Here is a 5,907-nt window from a genome sequence, read left to right as displayed (position 1 = left end):
GGAGCCCGCGAGAGGCGGCGGCGTGGCAAATGGGCCGGGAGGGCCCGCGATGGGCCTCCAGGGCCGCGACGGCGGGGCGCGGTGGAGAGCCGACGTGGCGGGCACTGTTTGGTCCGGGGTGGCGGTTGGACGCGTCCGGCGCCGGCGGACGTGTCTGGCGCGGAGAGGGGAGGTGAATCTAGGGTTAGGGTAGGATTTTACCCGTGATTCGAGGAGGGGGAGGTGTTTATATAGGTAGAGGGAGCTAGGAGAGTCTAGATGAGGTACGGTTTTCACCCACACGATTGTAATCCAACGATGAAGAGCATGGAGGGGGTTTAGATGGGCTAGCGGGCTGTTGTGGCGGGGTGCTGGGCTGCAAAGAGAAGGGGGGTTTCGCGGTTACACGGTTAATCGTTGGGCATCAAACGACCTTCAAATGAAACGGAATTTGACAGGCGGTCTATCGATGATGTACCAAGACCACTCTTCAACTCTCAGCCCATTCCGAGAACGTTTTTCTGCGGCTCACGAAACGAGATCTGGGAGGTACAACAGGCACGTGCGAGTGTGTCTGGGCTCAGAATGGACAATGAAGAGAACTGGGAGGACCCGAACGGATGCAAGTTTTAAAAAACATGCAGATGAAATGCAGATGATGACATGATAAAGTGTAACACGCAAGCGAATGACGTGGCAACGACAGCGAATAACTGAAAGACATTTGGTGCATTGATATCGGGGCTTTACTCATAACTAGCGAGTAGCTTAACATCATTCTTAGTTGCATACAACACTTTTCAGTATGGTAAGCAACTTAGTTTCATAGGTAGGCAACTTAGTAACACCGATGACAATTTTTAACGAATTGTAGGCAATTGAAATAGCAATGGCAGGCAACTAGGTATCACTGGTAACTTAAAGAAATCAATGATAAGAAAATTCACAATATTGGAGGCAACTATTTTACAAAGTTAGGCAACTGAGTAGTAACGGTAGGCAACTAATTATCAATGGCAGGCAACTGAGCATCAATGGTAGGCAATTTCATCATATTTATAGGCAACTAAGCATCAACAATATGCAACTGAGGTAACTGAGCAGCAATGATAGAAAAGTTGCGAAATTCACAAATACACATAGTGTAGTGAAGTTGCTTGTATGTGGCACTAAAGGTGCCTCATGTTTTGTGTGTGTTCTCTTTTCTATACAAACCAACCTAATAGGTAGTTCTACTACGCCAAAAAAAGAAGTTGCTTCTCTATAGCATTAAAATTGCCTCCATCGCACTAAAGTTGCTCAAGAAAAAGTTTGACGAAATTTACCCATATGGGATCTAGTTTTGAAGAACTCGTCATGAGAAACCCGCCGGTAAAAATAAATCTAATGCGCGAATCAAAAGTTATGGCCTTTAATGAACTAAATCCCAAATAAATGCACGTCACAAAGATCTACTCCCGTCGTCCCATAATGGACACTACACTAAAGTCAAAAAATGTCTTACATTATGAGACGGAAGGAGTACCTTTTTAATCTTTGTTTGTTATAAAATCACTCGGTCATGCAGAAGACCAGTGGTTTCCAAACTAAAAGGAAAAGTGTGCCCGATCACATGAACAAGCGTCAGGGTGCTCCCTTGCCACGTCCATATAAAATATATTTATAATTAAGTAAAATATATTTACAAATAAGAAGAAAAAGGGAGAAAATGGATGGAGCCACATAATGGTTTAGGCACGGTTCAGACCTCACCGCTCCATACCCACCCGTGATCAATTCAGCGCGCCAGTACCGGACCATCGTCCGCAAAGCAATCCGAAAGGTAGCACGAGGACGGGACGAGCCACGTCTTCACGACACGATTCCTCGGGCCCTTGCCGAACTCCCACGCCGCACCGGTGATCTCTCGCTTGCCCAGGTCGTACTCGAGGACCTTCCACGGCAACCATATGTAGACTAGCGCCTAATTCTCTGGGTGCATCGCCAGGAACCTCACCTCGCCGCCGCCGCCCTCCACAACGTCGCTGACTCTCACGGCGTGCTTCAGCCGCCACCGCTGGCGCGGGCGGTTGTCCTGGAGCGACCAGACTTTGAGTAGCCCTCCGTCGCTGCAGAAGTAGTGCAGCCTGCCGCCGGAATGCGCGACGCGGCCGTCGCCGTCCACCGGCTCGGGGAGGTCGATGACCGTGCACGCGAGCCCGGCCCCGGCGGCGAGGTCCATGCGGACGACGCAGTCCGGGTCGGAGGCGAGGAAGTACATAGCGCCGCCGTGGCAGTGCACCGAGCCGGAGAGGGAGCCCGCGGGGACGCCGCCGAACTCCACGTCGTGCGCGGCCCACGCCCGCGTCTCCGACGAGAACACCTCCACCGCCGCGCCGCGGTCGCGCCACCCGGTGAAGTTTATCACGTGGTAGTGCTGCCCGCCGAGCGGGTCGAACGCCAGCACGGAGAGCCGCGCGTCCTTGGCTGGCCTCGGGAGCGCCGCCCAGCTCCTGGTCACCGGGCTCACGACGTAGAACTCCGGCGCGCCGGGGCAGGGCCGGCCCTGTGTTTCGGGAGGCCCTAGGCGAACTCGACGACATGGGCCCCTATGTCCTAAGTCCTAAGACAATATATATGTATGCGTGTTATATATATATAACTTATTATAAAAAGTAACTTTCAATCACACATCTTTAGTTTTAAGTATGAGTATAACAACTCAAATGACTCCATCGAGAACAATAATAACCAAATTCGAACCGACTCCATAAAAAACAATGGTACTAAAAAGATCGCAAAATGAAAGTAATATGACATGATTACCTCAAATAAGAACGAAATTAGACTGACTCCATCGACAACAATAATACTTCAGTGCTTCAAAAAATGTTTCTTCGGGCATTTCGTGATGCAAAGTCATTAAGGGCACAATCAAGATCAACATTGTCCAAGATATCCTTCTCAATGCAGCACATAGCCAGGCCATTCAATCTATCTTGCAACATAGTTGACCTCAAATAATTTTTCAGTAGTTTCAGTTTAGAGAAACTTCTTTCAGCTGAGGTTACAGTCACAGGCACTGTTAAGAGGATTCGATAGGCAACAGAGACATTTGGATAGCAATCTACAACCATAAGAAACTGAAGAATCTCAAGCGCTGACATCAAACCATCTGGCAAAGTTACCTGCAACACTTTTAACTCTGAGACAAAATCATGAAGATCAACATCAGATGATTTATCATCAGAAAAAGCTTTTGCAAAAGTAGCGCAACATTCCTGTAGTTTGCTATCATCCAAGGACTTCAGATTTTTTGAATTGAATAAGAAACCAAACACCTTTTCAAATTTCTTCAACTGATCAAAGCGGCTGGTCAATGAAAGAATTGCATTGTCAACAATGACTAGAAAGTAATTAACTCCGAAGGATTCCATAGCTGACAATTGTATTTCTTCTTCTTGATCATTGATTTCATCATGATGCCTCTTTCTTTTCCGTTGACGTTTTGAAGGAAATTCTGGCTCTATGTCCATATCAGATGCAATGGCTTTTGCTATCTCAATACTAGCTTGAAAGCCTTCATCTCTATACTTCTTAAAATATAATATGACCCCGTCAATGTGTTTTATAGTAGCATCAATGCACACCATCTTTTCCTGCAACTTTTGGCTCACCATATTTACAGAGAACAAAACATCATGCCAGATAACCATGCCAACTAAAGTTTCAAAATTCTCAAGTGCACTGACCAAAGATTGAGCATCACTTACAGCTGCTGGGTCATCAGTAGAAGTCTCCTCCAATTCCTTCAAAGCTGAAATTACATGGATAGCTTGTTACCTGATAGGCTGCACACTCTTTATTCGACTCTCCCAACAAGTACTGGACAAAGGCTTGAGAGTTAGTTTTGTTTCTTTTGGGAGATTGTCAAGTAAGATCTTCCACCTTTTAGTAGAACGTGAAAACAACACGTATATCCGTTGTATAATACCAAAGAATGTAATAGCCTGTTTGCAAGATTTTGCCATATCACAAAGAGTGAGATTCAAACTATGACATGCACATGGCATATACAATGCTTGGTATTGTCCTTTCATGTTGGAACCATTGTCATAACCTTGACCTCTCACATCAGCAGCATTCAAATCAAAAGAACTCAATGTATCCATCAAAACCTTCAAAAGCCCCAACCCCGATGTGTCCTCAACCTTTAGGAACTCTAGGAAAAACTCCTCCACTCTCGGAAGGTTGCTTGACATATTGACACAACGCACAATGAGAGTCATTTGTTCTTCATGGCTCACAGCCGGGGTACAATCCAGAATAACTGAAAAATACTTGGCATCTTTGATGATCTTTAAAATTACATTTCTCACGGCATTAGCAAGAACTGAGATCAACTCGTTCTGGATTTTGTGGCCAAGATAGTGATGATGGATTTCACTATTTTGAATACGTCGGATGTGTTCTTGCATAACAGGATCAAATTCAGCAATCATTTCAATCGTGCCCAAAAAATTACCATTATTATCTTGATACAACTTCTCATTTGATCCACGAAAAGCCAAAGTATGTTTTGCAAGAAAGTTCATAGCTAAAACTATTCTTACCAGAACTTGTCTCCAACGCTCCTTGTCCTTTGCAATCCCCCTTTGCATATCGTCATCAATTGTCTGATTTTTGCTTAGTCTCAACCTAACTTCATTCATGTATTCATGTTTGTTAAATGATCAACACTGTTCTCATGATCTTTGAGACGCGCACTCAAATGCTTCCAGTCATTCAATCCATCAGATGCCAGCATAGACTTGCTCAGTTTTGATTTGAACAACTTGCAACAAAAACAATATACTTTGTTTGCACCTTTGTGGTAAACCAACCACTTTCTGTCAACAAACTCACCATTACTTAACTTCCTGGAGTAAAAAGCATATGAAAAGTGTCTACCAATGATGTCCTTCTCGAACTCCAGATCCAATACTCTAATAGGTCCCTTCTCAATTAAAATATCCCTTTTGCTATTGTCAAGACCTTCCCATGTTCTTGGATCAAAAATAAATGAAAGGGAATCTTCCTGTTCATCATTAGAGGAAGGCTGCAAATTTCCTCCTCCATTGTATTGTCAGCATCAACTTTAAAATTTATTTGCTTCCCTGTGCTCGCACCATCTTCATTCACCTCAACATCTGGATTTGCATGCTCAGAAGTAGTTTTTTGCCCTTGTTCTTCACTGACATCAACATTGCTTGAAAATGTAAAGAAGTTATTCAAAGAACCCTTCAGTGCTAGAAATTTTAGATCACTTTCTTTCTTTTTCCTCCTTTTTTCAGCACCCGACAATTGCTTCTTCTTAGGTAACATGGCAGGCTAATGTCCTAAAATCATGAAGAAAAGATTAAAAGAGGATACAAAAAATTAGGAATTTATACATCGGATGATTGGAACCCTAGACATGTACATAGAATGACAAAAAATTGATAGATTGAATTACAATGCGTACATACTAAATAAAGAATAAATAACCTGCTACTGAGATTGTCAAATTGAGGTTTGGGGATGGACAGGGATGCGTACTTGGTACTTCTTGCCGTACTTCTTGACTTCTTAACTTCCAGTCGGTGCCGGATGCCGGATGGCTGATTGGCCGGGCTGCCGCCTGCCTGCCGGACTGCTGTGGCGGCGACGGCGAGCCAGCGAGGCAAGGGCAGGGCGACGCGGCAAGGCAAGGCGCCGAGCGACGGATCGAGCGAGAAGGCCGACGGGCGTGAGTCAAGGCGCCGTTTAGGCTTCGCCTACGCGTACGTATCCATCAGCGATTCAGCGACAGGCCTGATCAGCGATCGCTAGCTATATCTGGCCGCCCAGCACATCAGCGACAGGCCTGTATAGTATAATTTTTTTTGAGACAAAGGCCTGTATAGTATATGTATACTCCATCATGATCAT

The 5,907-nt window shown here is 45.1% G+C and overlaps 1 pseudogene; it reads right to left on the bottom strand.

The window, feature by feature from the left end:
• Positions 1-1,627: 1,627 nt before the first annotated feature.
• LOC119340531 overlaps positions 1,628-5,907 on the bottom strand; it is a 5,289-nt pseudogene continuing 1,009 nt past the window's right edge.

Source organism: Triticum dicoccoides, chromosome 7B (assembly GCF_002162155.2).
Source record: "Triticum dicoccoides isolate Atlit2015 ecotype Zavitan chromosome 7B, WEW_v2.0, whole genome shotgun sequence".
NCBI classification, from domain to species: domain Eukaryota; kingdom Viridiplantae; phylum Streptophyta; class Magnoliopsida; order Poales; family Poaceae; genus Triticum; species Triticum dicoccoides.
The sequence above is the reverse complement of the archived record's forward strand: the minus strand, read 5'-3'. Positions and strand labels throughout refer to the sequence as shown.